The 23446-nt window shown below is 46.9% G+C and overlaps 2 long non-coding RNA genes across 2 annotated transcripts in view; one reads left to right on the top strand and one right to left on the bottom strand.

The window, feature by feature from the left end:
- Positions 1-367: 367 nt before the first annotated feature.
- On the bottom strand, positions 368-13839 carry LOC113901129. The gene is made up of 3 exons (XR_003513317.1): positions 13680-13839; positions 11513-12157; positions 368-507 (listed from the first exon to the last, which is right to left on the bottom strand). It is a non-coding gene; the product is annotated as an uncharacterized LOC113901129 (long non-coding RNA).
- Positions 13840-19747: 5908 nt separating this feature from the next.
- Positions 19748-23446, top strand: part of LOC113901130 — a 779591-nt gene continuing 775892 nt past the window's right edge. The window contains exons 1-2 of the long non-coding RNA XR_003513318.1: positions 19748-19831; positions 20067-20190. This is a non-coding gene — a long non-coding RNA (uncharacterized LOC113901130). The remainder of the gene's footprint in view (positions 19832-20066; positions 20191-23446) is intronic.

Below are 23446 nucleotides of genomic sequence, written 5' to 3'. Positions count from 1 at the left end.
GGCGAAACGCGGCAACAACCGGAACAAGATTCCTCATAAACAACTGATCTGTTTACAAAGCCACCAGTGTAGGCGAGCCCTTGCCAAATCATGATTTTTAAAAATCGCCTTTATAATGTTTCGCACCACTTTCCAGATGCCGGAGGAAGGGCCTACTGTGTGCTCGGCGGGCCCCTCCCAGGCCGTCTGGCGCGCGCCCGGCCAGCTTCCCGCAGGCTTGCCGGAGTCTGTGGCTGTGAAGCGCCAGAGACCAGCGGTCCCAGAGGCTCCAGCCGAGAAGGCCAATAACAATGCCGGGCAGTGAGCATAAATCTACCACGCTCCCCCTTTTCCTGGGCTCGAGGCTGGAAAGTATCAGAACTGTGCAAATACTTGGGATGTTTCTCTTTATTAGTGATAAAATATTGGACGTCAGCGTGCGCCGTTTCATGCACTGCCTCCGACAGTTGGAGCAGTAATTGTGATGAATAGGGGCCCAGGGGCAGGCTGCAGGCGTTTAAGAAGGCTCTGTGGATTGAAAATATTAGGATTGATTAAAGGTCAAATACTTTATAAATTTATCAGTGCTGGATACGTTCTTCCGAGGTGGGGGCTACTGCCCTGGCAGGCTGTTGAAAAATAACTCAGTATGGTCGACGGCTCTGCCGCCGCCCCCTCTTCCCATCTTCCCCTCAGGCCCTGCCACTTTTAACCTGCGAAACTGATGAAACCAGCAGAGTTTCCTGTCTTTCACGCCCTTTCGGCTTCTCCCTGCCAGGAGGTAAGTTCAGTACAGACATCTGTGGGCAGAAGCCTGTCCATTTCTCACTGGAGAGAGAAAAGTTTCCTCCGTGGAAGCTATTTTAGTCTTGTGGCTCTGACACCATCCATCAGGGGCAGACTGCCTCCAGCAATAGCTCTGTTACCCACCCAAGGAGCCCTCCAGGCTAAAAGAGGGTGTCACTAATTCTGTCCTTTTCAGGAGTGTCTGATTTCCTGTTATTAGTTAGAGATCTCTGTAACTCTGTGCATGCCCGGAAACTCCAGTGAAATTGTTTTGTCAAGGCAGTGGCCCTCACCTAACTCCTTGTAATAAGGCTCACTCATTAAACAAATATGTACTAAGGCAGAGGGGCTTCCCTGCTGGCTCAAGCGTAAAGAATCCTCCTGCAGTGTGTTCGATCCCTGGGTCGGCAAGATCCCCTAGAGAAGGAAATGGCAACCCACTCCAGCATTCTTGCCTGGGAAATCCCATGCACAGAGGAGCCTGACGGGCTACAGTTCACGGGGTCGCAAAGATTCGACACAACTGAATGACTAAACAACGGTTAAAGCTGGAGGCATTTTGGTTCTAGGGAAAAGCAGGAGATGAAACGGATGAAAAGCCCTGCTTCCATGGAATTTAGATTTTAGATGGGAGCAAGAAAATTGATATAAAAATTTACAGTATATTGGATAGTGTGTGTGTGTGTGTGTGTGTGCGCCCATGCTCAGTCTCATCCCACTCTTGGTGACCCCATGGACTGTGGCCCACTGGGCTCCTTTGTCTTCTGTACATGCTGGAGAAAAATAAAGTAGAGGAGGAAGGGTAGTAGGGAGGCCCAGTGGGAGGACATTGACATTTTGGAAATGGTCAAGGAGGGCCTTACAGATCTGAAGGAGGTAAGTGGAATTATTGAAGAGAAGTGGAATTATTGGAAGGAGTGTTTCTCTGTGTGTGCATGCATGTTTTAATTGTGCTAGTATGTGAGTATTTTAGTACTGGTTGTTCATATCTTTTCCTTTTCGGAATTAAGTATGGGATAAATAAAACCATATACAGAAAATGAAGAAGGTAAAATAAGACCTATTCAGAGAAAGAGATTTCCAAAACTTTAGACTAACAGCTTGCATCCAGATTAACTGGAGGGCATGTTAAAACACAAATCGTTGGATCTCACCCTCAGAGCATCTGGTTCAATTGGGGTCTGAAAATTTGCAGTGGTAGCAAATTTAAATGTGCTGCTAATCTAGGAACCACTGCTCTAAACCAACAGAGCATGCTCTGACTGATCAGGTGAAGGGAAAGTTAGAGAAGTTTCTCCTCCTAGGCTTTGCTAAAGGAAGGGAGGGAATTGCTTACACACCTCTAAAGGCAGCTCTTCCCAAAATGTACTCCATGTAACACTCCTATCAAGGGATGTTCATAAGGATTACCAAAAAAGGATACTTTTGTCAAATATGTTTAGAGCACCCTGAAAGTACATTCTACTGCAGGACTTCTCGGGACCTTTAATATGCAAATATACATTGTGACTCTCCCCAGAGGAGGATTTAATGGATATTTAGTGTTTCATAAACTTTTCTGACCACAAGATATCCTTTACTTTTCCATGGAGACTCTCCCAAGGCCAGTGTACAGTGGGATATGCTTTGAAGACACTGGCTCTTAGGACTAAAAGGTCTCCTCCAACCCACACTGGTACATGAAATGAAAACCCCATGCAGCCAAGAACTCAGAGGACATCATATCCAGCGGTCCTGTGTTCTCTTATGGACTTCTAGATGTGCCCAGGTTCAGTGCCCATCCTTGTGTCCCCATGGTTCTTTGAGGAGAAAGCCTGGACCCCTGGGCTCCTGATCCTTGTGCATATGACTTGGGTAGGACTGGAAGACGCCATCCCTCCCCCAGATCGCGGAGTCTTGTTCAGACACACTCCAGCTACCCCAGATATGCAGAAGGAGCATGTGTTGTGCTGGCTGAGTGGACAGGATTGGTCAGATAGGATGCGGGCGCTGTCCTGAATCTGAGCATGTGGCTCCTGCCTGTAAGTGGGGTCTGCAGAGCTGAGAAGGGGAGGGGCCCACAGGCCCAGCTGTGTCTGGAGAACAGCAGCCCTGATATTTATGACTATGATGGTCCTTCTCTAGTGGACCTGCTTTGGAACATAAATAAACTTAATAGGCTTCAAATAATAGTGACAACTGAGTTTAAACCCTAGACTGTGGTCCAGGGCAATGGACGTCTCTCTCTGTCTCTCTCTCTCCCCTGTCCAATTCCACAGGGCCAGTGCTCAGTTCTGAGCATAGCAGCACCATTGACTCTGGGGGGTCTTTGGACAAAGAGATAGAGAGCTGAGTGACCTTGGGAGTAAACCAGGGGATGAGATGCATTCTTGCAGAACATCCCAGGCTGAGATGTATTACTGGCCTAGTCCAACCCCCTCCCTGATGGGGTAAATTCCAGATCCTGCTCCTTCCTTACCTTGGGGAAGGGTGATCTCAGCTGTTCTTAGAAGCTGTGGCTGAGACATGTGAAATTATAAATTTGGTTCAAGGCATTGGCATATTTTGAACACTTTCTATGTATAAAATATCATACCATCTTGTAGGAAAGACACCTACCTCAAACATACAGCAAACTGGGATCAAGGGCCATAGTATAAAGTTATAAAGAAAATGAAGATGGTAACAGATGAAATGCGTTCTTGCCGATCAGGGTCGGGACTTTCCAGGAGAGGGAGAGCTCTAAACAAAGGTACAGAGATGGGGATGTACAAGGAATGTCCTGAGAGCCATGCTGCCGGTAGCGTGAGAAGGCCAGCAGGAAAAACTCGTTGGAGCTAGAACTTGGAGAGTCTTTCCTTTCAGACTAAAGGATTTGGACTTCATCGAATAAGTACCAACAGGTCATGTTGTGTTTTAATGTTCAAAAATAATCCATGTTCTGAATAAACTCTTGATACAAAAGTATATTCAGTGAAAAGTAAGTCTCCATCCTACCCCTGATTTCCAATTGCTCTGTTCTCTTCCTGGAAGCAAATGCTGTTACCAGTTTTTCTTGTGCATTCTTCCAGAGGTATTCCATGTCTTTGTAAACATATGGAGATATATTTCCCCAGTACTTTAAAAACACAAATATTAACATGTTGTATACACTTAACCTTTACCTTGCTTATCATCACTTAACCATAGATCCTAGAGATTTTTAGGTAAGACTCAATGTGCTCCATAGTTTATTTAACAAGACTTCACTGACAGACATTTGATGTTCCCAGTCTTTTACTACTTCAAACAATGATGCAGTTAATACGCGCATATGTTAATCACTTTGTGTGTGTTTCTGTAAATTCACAGAAGTGAAATTACTTGGTCAAAGGTATTTGCATTTTTATTACTGTTAGACTGCACCTGGGGAAATGTAATTCAAAGGATGCTGGAACTAGATCCATTTTAGGAAGATCCATTTTGGAGGAAACAGGAAGATGGGAAGGAGGGGACGAGACAAGTTTGGAGGTTGTTATGATTACATCAGGTGAGATGTGATGAAGGCCAGAACAGAGCAGGGGCTGAGAGAAAGGGGGCAGGGCAAGGGTGGAAGAGACACTAGTGACCAGTTTGATAAGTCCCTGGGAGAGAGGAGGAATCACAGACAGAGGTCCAGAGCCTCACATGGGGAGGGATTAACTGAGAAACAGAAGGAGTGGCTTTGATCAGATTCTCTAAAACCAGGAATGTGTCTGCATAGACATGAAAGTGGAAAGCTAAGAAATCACCATCTCAGGCCTGGTAGAGATAGATAGGAAGAATGAGACTCAAAAAAAGTTAGAGGGTCTTAATGTCTCCTGGGGAGGGTTGATCAGACCTAGTGCAGTTCCAGACAAGGAAGGGCCAAGAGCATGGACTTTGGAGTTCAGGCTTTCTGCTGGAACCAACAATCACTAAACTTCAGTGCTTTAGCACAATTGATTATTTCCAGCTCACATCACCCTCTCCTGCAGGAGCAGTGATGAGGAAGCTACTCTGCTCAAAGCAATTGTGGAGATTCTTAGATTCTTACATATTCAGATTCTGCCCTTCTCCAGGTCCTCCTCTCTCACATTCAGCCATTGGGTGGAAGAAGAGAGAATCTGTTGTACAGGCAGGTTTTATGGGCCAGACCTGGAAATGGCTTATGCCATTTCTACTCAGTTGCTATTGGTTAGAATTGAGTCGTATGGCTGCACCTGCCTGCAAGGGGGCCTGGGAATGGCATCTAGCAGAGAGTCCAGAAGGAAGAGGGTGATGCTTGATGAACAACTAACCAACCTCTGCCTCCCAAACTGTGTGTCCTGGGCAAGTCATATAACTTTTCATAGGCTTGGTGTTCACATCTGTCAAATGGGAATAATCACTTCATAGGTAGGATTGTTGATCTTTTGAGGATTAGATGAGCTTATGTACATGACCCACTTAGGATGGCATGCGTAGATGGATAAATAACCACCATAGTGAATATTCATACATATTCATAGTATGTGCTCCTTGGTTGGGATGCTATGGTTTTCCCTGTCTTTCTCTGCCCACTCCAGGTCTACACAGGCAGAGGAAAACTCAGTCTGCCTATGACTGACCTGGATCATTCTGGCCCCAAAGTAGATTTCTTTTCTTGAAAGAAATCACTTGGTTTGGTGAACTCCATAGATTAAATTCATGAGATTATTTCAAATCTCCCTATGCCTGGTCCGTGTAGACCCAGCCACAGCCTCTGCCAGCCAGCTTCAGTCTGAGGATAGGCAGGCTGCAGAATGATTCTTGTTCATTCTTTCATGTTATTCCCACACTTCAGAAGTCTGGAGGGAAGCAGAATGTTTGCTGTTCTGGGATCATTTGAAGCCGGGCATGCAAAGAGTTCCGAGTCACTTTCAAGTCTGCCCGTAGGAAATCTTTCTTGGCAACCAGACAACTAGAATTAGTTATTAAAGGCATGTCAAATGAATAAAGACACCTCTGTGAGGAAAACCGCAAGAGTAGTTACTTTTTCTAATATGAATAGGAGGCTAATATCAAATCACCTTTAATTTTCCACTCTTTCTTTGCTGTTTCGTTGGTAGGTCAAATCTAATAATACAGATACTCCAGAAAACCGTTCATCTATCGCAATATATAGGCCCACTGCAAATGTGTGTCTTAAAAACCAGGGTCTGGAATTTAAACAAGTATCTGCACACTGACAAGCCTGTTTCCTCTAGGAACATTCTCCCAGATGCCAAACCTGTGTTGCCCTCACAGGCTGTAAGGAGCCGACCTGTGAAACAGAATAAAGCCTGGTCTTGTCTATAAACCATACATCCCACAGAACACAGGCCGCAGCACTTGCCAAAGGGCAAGGATGACCATGAAGACCCAGCCATGAGGACCAGGGGAGCAAATGGTGTGAAGGCATTTTTGAAAACATTCCAGATGTGAGTCACTGAAGGTCCAGTGTAGTCTCTTTACTTGTGTGGCCTAGATTTAGGGTCACTATGGATAGATTTGTGGACGGGGAGCTGCCGACCAACAGGAAGCGCTGTATTATGGATAGGTGGCTCCAGAATCTTTGTGTGTATGTGTGTAAAAAGGTTGGCTAAGTTTCCAAAAATTCTTAAATGGATTCAAACCCTAGCGCTGCTATGTTCTATTGTTATAATGGGCAAGTTGCTGGATTTCCCTGGCCCTTAGTTTCCTCATCTTTAGAATGGGGATGATAATAACTATTTCAGACAGTTGTAAATATTAAATGAGCTGATTCTTACAAAGATCTTAGAACAGACGTTTGATAAGCCAGCTCCTGATGAGTGTTGACTATTTTTGCTAGTATTATCAGCAATATTATTATCTAGTAAGGAAAGGAATGGGCTTCCCTTGTGGCTCAGCTGGTAAAGAATTTGCCTGCAATGCAGGAGACCTGGGTTCTATCCCTGGGTTGGGAAGATCCCCTGGGGAAAGAGAAAGGCTACCCACGCCAGCATTCTGGCCTGGAGAATTCCATGGACCGTATAGTCCATGGGGCTGCAAAGAGTTGAACACGACTGAGTGACTTTCAGACTCACACGCCAGGAAAGGAATCCATGGATGATTTTATGTGTGGGTGGGTCACATAAGCCGAGCAACATTATTTTATATAGAAGGGAGTTTGGTTGATTGAGAGAAGCCAATTTGGTCCTTGAAAATGCAGCCACCTTGGAAGCTCTTCTTTTGGGTAGACACGACTTGAACTTCATGGTCAAATGGTGAGGCTGTGCCCATGCAGATGCCTACCTGGGCAGACAGGTTTGTCCTCCGGATGCAGAAGTTTTCATCCAGGTTCAAAAATACAGAAACCGTTTAACCAGCCAGGCTCATTCCAGCCTCCTAGAAATTAACCTCCTTCAGGTGCGTCCTGTGGGCAGGCCCCTTTGGAAGCTCTCTTTTCCCATGTGTTTTGTGTATCTAAGAGATTTGGGTGGCCTTTGCTTAAGGGCCTAGGGGTTATTTTGCAGCCTTTGCCCCTCCATCTAAGTACAGACCACCACTGTGACCTTCTGCCCTTGTCCTTAACTTCAGGTAACTCAACCTGGTTCCTGGAAGCCTCAGGCCGAGCTTGGCTCTCCAGCTTCCTTTCCACTGACGGTGCATCTCCAGCTGGTCTTGAATCTGGCCACAAAGCCACTCTAGAATGGCAAAGGTCCTCTTCTTGCCCAGACTCTACTCAGGCTCTTCTGAACTCTCTTCTCAATCAGGCCCTAACTTTGGGGCTTCAGTGTTAATTTCTGCATTGTCTAGGTTTATCAGGAGTCCTGCTGAGTCAGTTTAGTCACAATCCTCTGCTCTTGGTATCTGATCACACTTGTCATCTGACTGGGGTCTTCATCCACTCCATCCCCCTAACTGGTGTCAGATCCTTGTAGCCTGCCTTCAGCAAGAGTCCTGTTAGGTCTGTTGAGCCAGAATCCCTCCTAAGCTCTGATGCATCCTCTTAGTAATTTTCCATGCATGGATCCCACCCTGCTCCTTGGCTATAAATTCCTGCTTTTCCTTGTCATCTCTGGGGTTGCAGGCTTACCCTGGTGGCTCAGTGGTAAAGAAACTACCTGCCAATGCAGGAGACCCGGGTTCGATCACTGGGTCAGAAAGATCCCCTGGACTAGGAAATGGCAACTCACTCCAGCATTCTTGCCTGGGAAATCCCATAGACAGAGGAGTTGGTGGGCTATAGTCCACCAAACAGAGAAGGCAATGGCACCCCACTCTAGTACTCTTGCCTGGAAAATCCCATGGATGCAGGAGCCTGGTGGGCTGCAGTCCATGGGGTCGCTAAGAGTTGGACACGACTGAGCGACTTCACTTCCACTTTTCACTTTCATGCATTGAAGAAGGAAATGGCAACCCACTCCAGTGTTCTTGCCTTGAGAATCCCAGGGACGGGGGAGCCTGGTGGGCTGCCATCTATGGGTCGCACAGGGTCGGACACGACTGAAGCGGCTTAGCAGCAGTAGCAGCAGCAGTCCACCAAAAGACTTGGGGTCGAAAATGAGTTGGACATGACTTAGCGACTGCTGCTGCTAATCAGTTGTGTCCAACTCTGTGCAACCCCATAGATGGCAGCCCACCAGGCTCCCCCGTCCCTGAGGTTCTCCAGACAAAAATACTGGAGTGGGTTGCCATTGCCTTCTCTGGACTTAGCGACTAAACAGCAACAAAAACAATAGCAGCCTGGAGTTGAACCCTATCTCTTTCCACTAACACAAACCCACTTCAGCAGCATTCCCCTCTCGTTTGGAATAAAATCTGTTTAAACCACCTTTAACTAATGTCATGAATCATTTTCCTTTGATAGAAGTTACTGGATTTGTTTTGGGGGAGCCAAGATGGGCTATAGATCATGGTGCCCTAACAGATCATGGGATGGACAAGAGATCTAGCACCGCCTCTCACAAGCAGTAAAGGGACCCCAGGGGAAGCAGCCAGGGAGTTCAGCAAGACTGTTAGCCTTTTCTGCCCTTGTTATCTCCTTGTTTGATATTTTTAGGTGCAATCACTGTTTAATGGACTGAGCAACCAATACCACTGTCCCTTAAATTATGCACATAAGCTTTTTGCTTGCTTATGCTCTCCTTTTGTTTCAAAAAAGGGTGTAAGGTGATTAATTTTGTGTAGACTGCAAAATGAAGATGGACATGGAGAACCACGCAGATACTGGAATATGGCCATATGTTTCAGTGTTTGCCTTCGTGAATCAAGGCAAGCAGTCAAGTGACTGGTAAAAAAAAAAAAAACAACAAAAAACCCAAAGCTAGTTGTGGTGTTCTGGAAACACAGCCTAAGGCTTTTGATGAGGATAGAGCCTGTGTATGCACATGTGTGAATGCGTGTGTATTTCTGTGTAGAGTGTAGGGGCCCGTGCTGATAAAGCAGAAAATGAAATGGCAGAAATGCCTGTGTGCCTGCTGGGACCAGCTGCTTTATTTCATTTACTCCTTGTAACTAACCAAGGTGGTAGGTATTATTATTATTACACACAAGGAAACTGAGGTGAAGAAAGGTGAGATACCAACTGAATGCAGAGTTCCAGAGAATAGTGAATGATGCAAAGATATAGAGGAAAACAATAGAATGGGAAAGACTAGAGATGTCTTCAAGAAAATTGGAGATACTAAGGGAACATTTCATGCAAAGATGGGCCCAGTAAAGAACAGAAACAGCAAGGACCTAACAGAAGCAGAAGAGATTAAGAGGTGGCAAGAATACACAGAACTATACAAAAAAGGCCTTAATGACCCAGATAACTACAATGGTGTGGTCACTCACCTAGAGCCAGATATCCTGGAGTGTGAAGTCAAGTGGGCCTTGGGAAGCATTACTACAAACAAAGCTAGGGAGGTGATGGAATTCCAGCCAAGCTATTTCAAATCCTAAAAGACAATGCTGTTAAAGTGCTGCACTCAATATGTCAGCAACACAGGACTGGAAAAGGTCAGTTTTCATTCCAATCCCAAAGAGAGGCAATGCCAGAGAATGTTCATGCTGCTGTACAATTGTGCTCATTTCACTTGCTACCAAGGTAATGCTCAAAATCCTTCAAGCCAGACTTCAGCAGTATGTGAACCGAGAACTTCCAGATGTACAAGCTGGGTTTAGAAAAGGCAGAGGAACCAGAGATCAAATTGCCAATATCCACTGGATCGTAGAAAAAGCAAGGGAATTCCACAAAAACATCTACTTCATTGACTATGCTAAAACCTTTGGCTGTGTGGATCGCAACAAACTGTGCAAAATTCTTCAAGAGATAAGAATACCAGACCACCTTACCTGTCTCCTGAGAAACCTGAATTCAGGTCAAGAAGCAACAGGTAGAACTGGACATGGAACAACAGACCAGATCCAAATTGGGAAAGGAGTACATCAAGGCTGTATATTGTCACCCTGCTTATTTAACTTAGATACAGAGCACATCATGAAAAATGCTGGGCTGGATGAATACTAAACTGGAATCAACATTGCAGCAAGAAATATCAGCAACCTCAGATATGCAGATGAAACCACTCTAATGGCAGAAAATGAAGAGAAACTAAAAAGCCTCTTGATGAGGGTAAAAGAGAGAGAAAAATCTGGCTGAAAATTCAACATTCAAAAAACGAAGATCATGGCATCCAGTCCCATCACTTCATGGCAAATAGATGGGGAAACAATGGAAACAGTGACAGATTTTATTTTCTTGGGCTCCAAAATCACTGTGGACAGTGACTGCAGCCATGAAATTAAAAGACACTTGCTCCTTGGAAGAAAAACTATCACAAACCTAGACAGTTTATTAAAAAGCAGAGACATAACTTTGCCGACAAAGGTCTGTATAGTCAAAGCTATGGTTTTTCCAGTAGTCATGTATGGATGTGAGAGTTGGACCATAAAGAAGGCTGAGTGCTGAAGAACTGACACTTTTAAAGTGTGGTGCAGGAGAAGACTCTTGAGAGTCCCTTGGACTGCAAGGAGATCAAATCAGGGAAATCAACCCTGAATATTCATTGGAAGGACTGATGCTGAAGCTGAAGCTCCAATACTTTGGCCACCTGATACAAAGAGCCACCTCATTGAAAAAGGCCCTGATGCTAGGAAAGATTGAGGGCAGGAGGAGAAGGGGATGACAAAGGATGAGATGGTTGGATGGCATCATCGACTCAATGGAGATGAGTTTGGGCAAATTCTGGGAGACAGTGAAGGGCAGGGAGGCCTGGCATGCTGTAGTCCATGGGGTCACGAAGAGTCAGACACGACTGAGCAACCGAACAACAACACATGAGGAAAATGAGGGGAGGAAAGGCGAGATAGTACCCTCAGCTCCAGTGCTAAGTAAGAGAAAGAACCGTGATTCAAACCAGCCTGTTTGACTCTGGAAGCTCGACTCCTTCCCCTTGGCGAATGGAGGAGAGGGAAAGAGAAGAGAGCTGCATGGAGCTGGGGGCAGGAGGAAGGAGAGAAGACACCCTAGGAACACGGTCTAAAAATCCTGGTAAACTACACAATGAAGTCTGAGCCGTGGTGCTAAGCCTGCCCCTGGTACCCCTAGCCCTCAGACACCATGCAGTCTGCAAGTCTGCTCTCTCCCAACACCCCCACTTATCTCTCTTCCCTGTCTCCCTCTTTACCTGCCGGGATGACTATTTGTCTGGTGTTGAAATCTGCATCTCCGCATCTGTACATTAAATAGTCTTTAGGACTTAGGGGCTACTGCTAGGGCAGGGGGCAAGACCCCAGTCCCTGTCCCAAGTGGGGTTACCTGTGGGAGGGTGACGGAGCGCTGGGGTGGAGTGGGACTGGAGAGGCCACTCTGCCTGTGTCTGCTCTCAGCATCTCGGGGCAGCCAGCCTGCATCCATCTGCCTCATTTCCTGTGCAGCCTCCAGTGGTGGCAGCGCAGCCTCTCAGCTGCAGGCTGTTGGTTCTCCTTCTCTAGTCACTGGCACTCGATGCAAGTCATCCAGAAGTAGCTGGGATGATGCGGCTCTCATCTTCCTCCTAGAGGGCCTCGTGGGAGGGAAGTCCCTTTACTCCCTGCGAGCCTACACCACTCTTCCCAGGACAGCACACTGTCACCCAGGAGGCGAGGCTGGTGTGCGCACTCCTGTCGGCTGCTTCCCTGGGCTGGGAACCTCTGCAGAACCTTCCCACCCCAGCCCTCCTGAGCAAAGAGCCAAGCCAGGGTAAAGCCTGTGCATATAGGGCCTCAATTTCAGATCAGATTCACAAATTTAATTTCCTATTCCTTAATTTAATTCTGCATTTTAGTTTTGTTTTTATTATTTACATGGGTTCCCTTTAATGATTCCAAATTGCTGCTGCCCTCTAGCAGTATTTTGTCTTAGGTTAACTTCTTGAAAACCGATCAGTGTTGGAGTTTATTCCGCGCTGGGTTGAGTTATTTTCTGAAACGAAGCACAATTAAATTAGAATAATGAACATGCTCTTTAGAGGATTAATTCATAATAAGCAGGCCATGTGCTACAGCTCACAGAAGAAAGGGCACGAGGACCGAAAGCTGTTTTTTTCTGCCTAAATATGAAAAGTACATTCTGCAGAGCAGAACAAATCAGCTAATGATATCCAGAGTGCTGGCCAGCCCCAGAGCGGCACGGAGCTGGCATCTCGAGTTAGCGCAGCTCTCCCTGATGGTGCTGCCTACCTTCGCTTCTTGAGAAGGCTGGCAGCGGGTGAGCTGTCTGGCTTCCTTCTCCTCAGCACAGCTGACCCAGGTCACTGTGGACCTCCTAGATTCTACCACAGCAAACCCCAGAGTCCACAGCCTGTGCCATCCCAGGCTTTACCCTAAGAGCCTCCCAGAGCCTGGTCATTCGTTCATTCTTTCCTCCAAAGGATGCTTTACTGAGCGTCTCTAATGGACCGGGCATCCACGGGTACCCCCTTGGGATACATCAGCGAAGAAGATAGACAAAGACCGCTTGCCCTTCTGGAGGCTGTGTTCTAGCACTTGGAGAAAGACAATAAACAGTAGAAACAGTAAGAATTCTGAAGTATATTATAAGGCGGTAAGTGCTAAGGAGTGAGGAGATTGGGAGTGGTGTGTGTGTGTGTGGTTTGCAGTTTTAAATATGGTGGGTCAGGGTAGGCTTGTGGAAAGCTATCAACTGAGCAAAGACTTGAAAGACATGAGAAGTGAGTCACTTTCAGGAGCACTCAGGGATCAAGAGCACTCCACAGGAAAAGGCTGGAAACAACACAGGGTAAAAGCGTTAAGGTGGGAGTGTGGCTGGTGAGTTGACGGTGGGCACGGCCAGTGGGGCCTGAAAGGAGCAAGTTAGTGGGGTGTAAGTGAAGACCAAATCCTCTGGGGCCCCGGGTTCTGTGCTGAGTGAATGGGATGTCATGGCAGGGACTTGAGCAGAGGGGACACAATCTGACTCATGTGAAAGGGTCTCTGGCTTTTGATTGAGGCTTTCTGGGGTGAAGTAGGGTGGGGTGGGTGGAAGCTGCCAGACTTGTCAGGAGGCTAGTGGCTTAGGCCTCTAAAACTCGAGCCTCAGGTTGCCATTTGCCATGTTCTCTGGACAGTGAAAATGACCTTCCCTGGTGGCTCAGACGGTGAAGAATCTGCCTGAAGTGCAGGAGATCTGGGTTTGACCCCTGGGTTAGGAAGATTCCCTGGAGGATAAAATGGCAACCCACTCCAGTATTCTTGCCTGAGAAATCCCATGGACAGAGGAGCCTGATGGGTTACAGTCCAAGGGGTCACAAAGAGTGACTAACACATTGGACTGCAGCAAAGTGCTGGGCCCAGGCTTCACAGCCAGGCCTGGAGGCTGAGTCTCCTGTGGCCCCCTGCCTCCCCGATAAGTGGCTTTCAAGCAGCTGTGAAGCAAGTGTACAACCTTTATTCTTTGTTTGGCCCTGATGATCCCTCTGCAGCCCCTCCCCACCCCTCCCACTGACCTGTGGACCAGGAGGCTGGAGCCTGCAATGGAAGGGGGCTTCCAGGCAGGGACGGCTCTGCACTGTCCCTTTGTTTGTCTCAGGCTCCTCTGAGAGGGAGACACCCTTTCATCCAGGTAACGAACAAAGTGACATCAGATGGCCTCTGCTGGGCAGCTGCCGCAGAAGCTGGGAACAGATCAAAGCAGAAGAGGACCAACATCTGCTGCAACCAAAGCAAGGAAGAGGTACAAACAAGCTGAATGCATAAATAAGCAGATGAATGATTGATGGGAGGGGGGATGAATGATTAATGAATAAATGAATGATTGATGAATCAACAGCTCAAAGCCCACTCCAGCTCTCTGCTCCTTGGGTAGAGTCTCTCTTGGGAACTGAAGAATAAAGATCCTCCCAAGGCTATCACCTCTAGAATTCCTGCTGGAGTTGGGAGGTGGTAGAGGCTTTGGTTCCTCCCTGGGGCTGCAGGGACAGGTGGCAGGAAGGAGACCAGAGCCACTGGAACTGGGAAGGAAGATGCCTGGGTAGACTGGGTTCTACAGGAGGAGAACTCTTAGGCTCTCACAGGTGGGGAAGGTGTGAGGAAAAGAGAGTGTTTTAAAGAAGTTTTAAAAAATCTTTCGGCCATACCACAGGAATCATAACCACTGGACCACCAGGGAAGTCCCAAGAGGGTGTGTTAAATGTAGGTTTTATTATTACTCAGGTATTGTTATTACTCAGGTATGGTAAGGCCAATGGGTCAGAGGATCCGGAGACAATTGCCATTGAAAAGATAGTTTGTTATACTCATAGGGCCCCCAAAAAGGGCACAGGCCACACCATGGTGGGGGACACGGGGAAGCACCATGGTCAGTCAGGGGGCAGAGGGAGTGATGGAAAATGTGGACAAGAGCCTTTACTGTGGTTTCCACAGGGCAGGCAGGGTAAGCAGATTGGCTAGTTTGAAACATTGCAGTGGGTTCTAATGCACAGGGGCTGTCCCTGCTGTCTGTACCCTGGTCCTGGGGAGATTAGAGTCGAGGATATTGTTGTGGAGTGTAAAGAGATCTATAAAGGAGGTGGCTGAGGGCTTGGACTCTGGGTTGGTTGGTTTGCATATGAAAGCTGTACCGGCAGGTGAGTGTTTATCTCTAGAAACTGGCTAACCCCGGAGAGGAGCCATCCCTCCAATGTTAGCAAGGCCGCAGAGCAAAGCATCAAAATTACAGAAAATTTAAAAAACACACTTAATACCAGAGGGACCCGGGTCCCTGATGGCTCAGATGGTAAAGAATCTGACTACAGTGCAGGAGACCCGGGATCTCCCTGGGTTAGGCAGATTCCCTGGAGAAGGACATGGCAACCCACTCCAGTATTCTTGCCTGGAGAATCCCATGGACAGAGGAGCCTGGCGGGCTGCAGTCCATGGGGTCGCAGAGTCGGACACGACTGAGTGACTAACACACAATACAGAGGGAAAGAGGAGAGGCTTGGTTTTTCTTTTGCTAGTCCCACTCTAGACATTCTATAGATACGGGGTCTTGGATTAGTCTCATTCTAGACCTTGTTAGGATAGAAAAGTGCATTTTAACTGAGTGTGTGATTGCATCATTTCAACAGGCAGGAAAATTTTGGTGACTGAAATTTCCAGAAACTTTTCCTGATGGGGCAGGCTGGTCATAACCCCTCCACTGCACTGGCACCACCCAGAGACTTGATAAGCCCCCTCTTCCAGAAGCTCTTGTTCCCTGGTGTGGCCAGATCCTGGTGTCTCACAGGGGAGAAGTGCCCTGTGGGGCAGGGTTCGAGGAGGCAGTGTCTGGAGATGCTGGATCTCAGGGTCCCTCTCAATTTTGGAGGAGGGTCTTGCCAGGGGATTTCTACAGAATCTAGACTGTGAGTTGGAGGTTCAAAAGACCGCTCAGAAGTGTACCTGTAAATATGCCACTTTATTTTCTGAACTTGAATAGAAAATCAAAATCAAAATGGATCCTATTAGCAAGCTTATTAAGGGCTAGATGTTGGGCTAAGAACTTTGCATTTTTATATCATTTAATTCCCTCAGCAACCCCAGGATGTAGGTATTTTTACCTTCATTTTACAGACCAAACTGAGACACCAACAGGCTAAGTGACTTGCTGGCAAGTGGTGGAGCCAGAATTGCACCCAGATGGGTCACAGTCACTTGGAGTTGAAAACTGAAGGGACTTCCTGGAGGCCTCTTCCAACAACCCAGCTGATATCTCTTCATTCCCCCGACCCAGTGCTTCTTGACCCTTTGAGGGCTGCAGGGCCCTCTAAGCATGTAAGGAGTGTAACATCTCTTCCTAAACGCACACTTTGCATTTGCACAAGTACATCTGCAATGCAATTTCAGGGGCCCACAGGCCCTCCTGAGGCTCTCGAACCCTGCTTCTGGCATTCGCTTTCTACAGTGACTGTTTTTCTTTCTCATAACCTTAGGGCACAGGGCAACCCTCCAGGCCCCAAAATCATCCCAGTGGGGAATGGAATCAGACAGGACAGGTTAATCAATGAAAGCTTGCAGCATGCTCCTTCCATAATTGCATTCCTGCCTTTTCATCCCAGCAGCCAGCACTTAGGGTAATTGCATTCCAATAAGGCTCCCAGGTTTGGGGCCTCTGGGGCCTGCCCTGGAACCTGTTGACATGCCATCTGCTTCCAGAGGGGGTTCTGGAGACCAGGACAGCCTTTTAAAATTCTTCTCTGTTGTCTTTGCTCTAAGAGAGACAAAGGACTCTGCAACAGATCTTTTCCAAAATCCCATTTTCTTAACCCACCCATATCAACCCTGGAGCCAAGGAGTCTTCCTCCCTCCCAGGCTGTCTTTCTGAAGTCAAAATAGCAGCACCTGTCATTCCAAGTGGATGACCTTTGGAAACACCTGGCTTCGGAGCAGGGGTGGAGGCGGGGGCGGACTCAAGGCCGGCTGCGTGGAACCCCTGCTCAGGACTAAAGGAATGAAGCACTTGGGGAGCTCCCTTAGGGCCTGGGCCTCGTGCTGTCTCAAACACCTCCACTTCACTCATTTGCTCATAAGATTTATCGGAACCTCCCTGAAAGACGCCTTCTCTTTGCAAAGAAAAGCCACTGTACAAAAAAGGAGGGAATCCTCAAGAAACAGGCAAATTTCATGAATCCAGAGAGTCTCATTTCCAGAAATATAACTTCCTCTACAGAAGGTCCACGGCTTCTCCAAGCACCATGAAGTCTATACAAGTAACAGAAAAAGTGCAGGGTTCAGGGTGACTTAAGTTTCACTGGTTCCCAAATAGAGGTGCCTCCTCTGCTCACCCCCAGCAAAAGAATGAGGTCTTAAGTGGAGAGGTCTGGTGTTTGTTCTATGACTTACAGATGCACCCCACCCCACCCCCCACCCCGTCCCTGCAGCTTCCAGCACCTGATGCTTCTTTCCTGCAAAGAAAACTCCCCTGGGGCTCTTCTCTCTCTCGAAATTTAGCCCCAACAAGCCCGCCCGCGCCGCCACCAGCCTGGCTCCCTTGTCCACCTCCTAAGGGCTGACAGCTGAGTCCCTCATGCCTGCTGAGACCTTCCCGCTCTCCCTCAGAGGCAGTGGATTGTTTCAGGATGGAAACGTTCTTACTGCAGAAGCAAGGGAGGGCAATGAGTACTCTTGGGTGGTTAATCCCCTCTCCAACATTATAATCCTTGCGGCTGATCTGTGGTTTCGCAGAAAGCGTGGACTTTTCAGTGTGGCAGGCCAGCGCTTGAATCGTGCTTCTGCTGAACACAGGCTGTGTGACATTGGGCCAGTCTGCTCACCAGCCTGCATCTTAGTTTCTCCCTGTGGGGGTGGGGGTGAAGGTAACAGAATGAGATCTGTCTTACAGCAGCAGTTCCCAATCTTTTTGGCACCAGGGACTGGTTTTGTGGAAGACAGGTTTTCCACTGATGGGGTTGGGGGATGGTTTCAGAATGATTCAAGTGCATTCCATTTATTGTACATTTTATTTCTATTATTATTACATCAGCTCCGTTTCAGATCATCAGGTATTATATCCTGGAGGTTGAGGGACCCCTGCCTTACAATGGTTGCAACTGAAGAGATAACATGCCCTGACCCCCAGCATTTGATATGTGGTTTCCAGAATTCCATGGACAGAGGAGTCTGGCAGGCTATATATTCCACGGGGCACAAAGAGTTGGACACAACTGAGCGACTGACACTTTTCTTCCTTCTTTCCTACGTGAAGGCACAATTCCTCTAACATTATGAGATGTTAGAAGGTTCTGCTGGGTTGTTCTCTATCAGCACCCCTTGGACCTGACTTCTCCCCAGCTTTTCCCCCTTCAACCATTCCATTCTGTTATCCTAGTCTCTCCTCCTACCTGGGACTTCCCCCGTGGCTCAGTGATAAAGAATTCGTGTGCCAATGCAGGAGATGTGGGTTTGATCCCTGGGTCGGGAAGATCCCCTGGAGGAGGGCATGGCAACCCACTCCAGTATTCTTGCCTGGAGAATCCCATGGGCAGAGGAGCCTGGTGGCCTATAGTCCAATGGGTCGCAAAAGAGCTGGACACGACTTGGTGACTGAGCTTGCCTGCTCCCTCTACCTATAGCACATTGCCTCAACTGCAGATCGCTGCTCCAGCCTTTCTCCAGAGAACGTGGTTCTCACTAACGGGCTTGGCATCCCTCCTGTGGTTCTTAGTAGCGGTCAGTGTGGCCTCACAAACGGGGACACGATAGGTCAATTAGTCCAGGCCTGCCTCTTCCGGTTTAACACATCCAAGTCTGTAAGGGCTGCTACCCACTTTCCATGAGTGGTGAGACTGTGAATGTTACGTTTGAGTGGGGTGGATCTTATGTGGGCACCAGCCTCCTGGGGACGAACAGGAGCTGGCAGGGCTGTGCGAGGCACACATCCTCCTGTTCGAGGCCATGCCCGCTTCCATCTCTTCACTGTCACCAGCATGCACACCCTCGCCATTGGCTTCCCAATCAGGACTACCTGAGCCTCAGAGGACCCAGACCCAGAAGCACCATGTGGGGGCATGTTTTGCATGCTTACAAGTTAAGTGTTTTAAATGGAATATTGAAGTTCCTAAGACAGTGCATGGATGGGGTGGGGGGTAGGAAAGGGGTCACAACAGGCCAGTGAAGATTAGGGATTTAATTAAACTGCTTGTTTGGGTAAGGGCTTTTAGGTGCAAAGCTGCTTTGCATGATAATGGCAGTTTATCTGAATTCCATTCTCCTGAAGGAAACTCTTTTACACTTAATTACTGTGACCAGTAAACCTGTTTTATCCTTAACTCCCTCTCCCCAGGGGTGGGGGTTTGGGGGCCGTTTCCCTCTCAGCTTCAGTTCTGGCGACCACTGCCAAGGACAGACCCTCTAGTCATCTGTTGCAATCCAAGGAGGCCTGTCCACGTGGCAGGCAATACCGAGGTGGGTGGAGGGCCCTTAAGATGACTCAGTGCGGTCAGGTCTGGTTCAGGGTAACCCCTGAAGGTCCCCAGAGGGCTCCACAGCCAGCCAGGGCTGCAGAGAATGGGGCTGGGGTTAGGCTGCTGGCACTGAGCCTGAGGTCTCTGCTCCCAGAACCCGTGAATGCTCACCACTGACATTCACCTCATAGTCTCCTGCTTCTGAACTGACTGGCGGGGTGTGGTGGCTAAGAGTGCTGGGTGGCGGTGGTTTGGTGGCGGGGGTGGGTAGGTGGGTGGGTAGTCAGGAGTAGAGGGGGAGTCCCTGGCTGACTTATCAGGGTGGTCCAAAGGTGGAGGGGCTTTATCTTGGCGTTCGGTGGTGGTGGTGGTAGTAACTGTTTTCCAGGTAGGTTGGCAGCATTTGTTTACCTGCCAGGCAAAGGGAGAGGAAGATGGAAAGGTTGGTGGCGAGAGTCAAAGAGCCCCGGTACAGAGAGGGAGCCCCAGGGAGACACGCCTCAGTGTTCAGAGACTCCAGAGAGGCAGGCAGGCTAGGGAAGGGTTAAAGAGTTTGGGAACTCCTGTTTCCAATCACTTGTCAGCCAGCCTCGCTCTCATCCTTATCAGCAGGGATAGGGCCATGCGGGGAGAGGCTCAGAGAGCTTTGGTTTCCAAGCTCTTCCCAGACTCCAAGCTCTCAGCGTTTCTCTTTACCTTCTAAGGGCTCGTGGCTCCGGCTGGGGGCAGGGCGGCGGGTAGGGTCTGGGAACCCAAATACATTTAATGGAATAGAGTAGGAGTTACTAAATGCAGCCCTGGGGTAGTGGGGGGCTGAAGAATCTCAGGAGTAAACCTTCAGAGTTAAACTGCCCTTCCTCCCTACCCCTGCCCCCACCTCCATAACAGAAAGCCAGATTCATGCAGCTGCATCTTCACTCCTTAGTTAACTCACCATTGGCTAACACCCTTCAATGTTTTTCCCTTTTACAGTTTCCGCTGAATCTGAGATCTACGTTGTGTTCTTGTGCACTGGCTTTTGGAACTCAAGTAAAGACCCTTTCATTTCAGGTGAAATTCCTCTTGGTAGATTGGCCCTAGGCTGGTCTTTGGAGAGGTATGCAGTTTTCATTTCTGCTATCAATACTAACTGTCCTTGTTTCAGCCATTAGAAAATGTGATGTCTGCTTTTTATATCTTCATTCAAGTTATTGATTTAAAAGATGTTGCCTGGGAGAGGGCTGAGGGTTGAGCCATCAGTCACACCAATATAGATTATCTTCTAGAACTTGACATCAATCCAGGATCACTGTCCTTTGAACCTGGTTATTAATCCAGCTACTAGTCTCCCATATTGTGGTCCTCTGATTTATTAATATAATCCACCAGTGTTTCCAGAAGGTTACCATGAGAAAAGATAGGCCCCTCTCTGAAATCCAGTACACTTAGTTCCCTGTATCCATTCTAGTAACCGTTAAAGAAGGAAGGAAGGTTCATGTGATACTTTGCAGTAGACAAGAGATATGATATGAATGCAAATGTAACTACATTTTTATGTAGTTATGTAGTAACTACATAACTACAATTTTGTAAGGGGCAAGTGTTTCTTGCCAAGAACTGGTACATATTTCAGATAAGCCAAGGACCTGGGTCTGTAAGAGAGAACTGATCAATAAAGAGGACTTGAGTGCATCAAAAGCAGGGACTAGGGCAGCAGTTTGTGGAAAAGGCACCAGTTTCAGTGATTTGGGGGTTCCTGTGACTGCAAGAGTAGTTCTTGGACTAGAACCAAGATTTCCAACCCCTCCTGGAAAACCAGCCACATGACATCGATTCTTCTAGATCTGGAAACTCCAGGCAGGTTCTGAATACCCTAGGCTGACCCTCCATGCCTCTGGTAAGGCTGTTCACCTTGATAGCCCTCTACTTGCTGCCTGCGTGGTGAATATCTCATCCTTCATTTCCATTCCAAGTCTTGCCTGCCTCCTCCTCACCTCTGATTCCAGACTTTCCCAGGTAGAACTACTTCTCCCGCTGTGACTTTTTCTTCCCTGTACAGATGTTCCCAATATACATTTGCACTGAGAACCCTAGATTGTACAGAGGAAAGAACACAGGCTTTGAAGCCCAGTGGAGCTAGATTTCAGCTCTGACTTTGTGTCTTATTTTAACCTCTCTAAATCTCATTTTCCTTATCTGTAAAGTTGGGACAGGAATAAATACTCAACAGGACTGGCAAGAGGATTCAACAGATAGTGAGCACAGAGCACTGTATTAGTTATCTTCTGCTGCAGAACAAATTACCCCAAATTTAGTGGCTTAAACCAATAATGAACACTCTCTCACACACTTTCTGTAGGTCAGGAATTTGGGAACGACTTGGCTGAGTGGTTCTGACCTGATGTTTCCAATGACGTTGCAGTCATTTGAAGGTTTGTTTGAAACTGGAGGCTTTGCTTTCAAGATGGCTGAGTCACATGGCTGTTAGCAAAAGGTTTCAGTTCCTTCCAGGTTGTTGGGGGGAGGCCTCATTTCTTCTCCATGTGGCCTCCCCATAGGGCTTCTTGAATGTCATCACCACATGGCGGTCAGATTTCTTCTAGGGTGCCCGTTCGGAGATGGAAGCTGCATAGCACTTACGGCCCAGTCTCTGAAGGCACACAGTTTTTTTCCCCATAAATTCTACTAGTTACAGATGTCAGTCCTGCTCAGTATAGAAGAGGACTACAGAAGTACATGAATACCAGGGAGTGAGCATCTTTGGGGTCCATACCCAGCCTACTGTTTATTGTTGTTCAGTTGCTAAGCTGTGTCTGACTCTTTGCAGTCCCATGGATTGCAGCATGCCTGGCTTCCTATCTTCCTATGTCCTTTACTGTCTCCCAAGGTTTGCTGGATATCTTCCTATGTCCTTCACTATCTCCTAGGGTTTGCTCAAATTCATGTCCATTGAGTTGGTGATGCCATCCAACTATCTCATCCTCTGTTGCCCTCTTCTCCTTCTGCTTTCAACCTTTCCCAGCATCAGGGACTTTTCTAGTGAGTCAGCTCTTCACATCAGGTGACCAAAGTATTGGAGCTTCAACATCAGTCCTTCCAATGAATATTCAGGGTTGATTTCCTTTAGGATTGACTGACTTGATCTCCTTGCTGTGCAAGAGATTCTCAAGAGTCTTCTTCAGTACAGTTCAAAAGCATCAATTCTTTGGTATTCAGCCTTCTTTATGGTCCAACTTTCACATCCGTACATGACTACTAGAAAAACTATACCTTTAACTGTATGGACCTTTGTTGGCAAAGTGATGTCTCTGCTTTTTAATATGCTGTCTAGGTTTGTCATAGCTTTTCTTCCAAGGAGCAAGTGTCTTTTAATTTCATGGGTGCAGTTAATATCTGCAGTGATTTTGGAGCCCAAGAAAATGAAATCTGTCACTGTTTCCACTTTTTCACAATCTCTTTGTTATTGAAAGCATATCATATCATAAGGTGGAAACAAAGTCTCTATTGACAGATTGATGGATAAAGAAATATGAGATCTATTTGTGTGTGTGTGTATATATATATATAATGGAATATTATTAAGGCTTAAATATATATTACATACACATAATGGAATATTATTCAGTCTTGAAAGGAAATCCTGCCATTTGCAACAGCATGGATGAACCTAGGGAACATTCTGCAAGTAAAATAAACTAACACAGGCAAATACTGCATGATCTCACTTATATGCGGAATGTAAAAGAAAAAAAAAAGAACGGAGAACAGAATGGTGATTACCAGAGGCTGGAGAGTTGGGGAAAATTAAAGATATTGATTGAAGCATACAAACTTTCAGTTATAAGATAAGTAAGTTCTAGAAACCTAATATAAAGCATGGTGACTGTAGTTAATAGTAATGCATTGTAGACTTGAAATTTGTGAAGTGAGTAAATCTCAAGTGTTCTCACTGCACACAAAATGTTTAACTATGGGAGGTGATGGATACATTAGCTAGTTTGTGGTCAACATATCTGTATATCAAAACATCACATTATATACATTAAATAATTTTTAATAATAATTATTAATTTTTGTAGATAATTTTTGTCAAAAATAAATTAAAAATATTTTTTAAAAATCTGTCATAAGGGTCCAATTAATAGTAGCTGCCATTATTATTAATTCATAAATCTGCATTTTCTACTAGAAAATAAGCCCCTTCAGGGTGGTCATTGTGTCTTGACTATTTGTATCCCAAGTTCTTAGAATAGTGTCAAGTGTACTGGTAGGTCCATACTAAATGTTGGTGGAGAATACATGAATGAAGACTTGGAGAGAGTTAGTCTAGTGGTCTAGAGGCAGGCTCAGAGTGAGGGGAGAGTTCACACTCA

The sequence above is a fragment of the Bos indicus x Bos taurus genome, chromosome 11, assembly GCF_003369695.1.
Source record: "Bos indicus x Bos taurus breed Angus x Brahman F1 hybrid chromosome 11, Bos_hybrid_MaternalHap_v2.0, whole genome shotgun sequence".
Classification (NCBI taxonomy): Eukaryota; Metazoa; Chordata; class Mammalia; order Artiodactyla; family Bovidae; genus Bos; species Bos indicus x Bos taurus.
The sequence above is the reverse complement of the archived record's forward strand: the minus strand, read 5'-3'. Positions and strand labels throughout refer to the sequence as shown.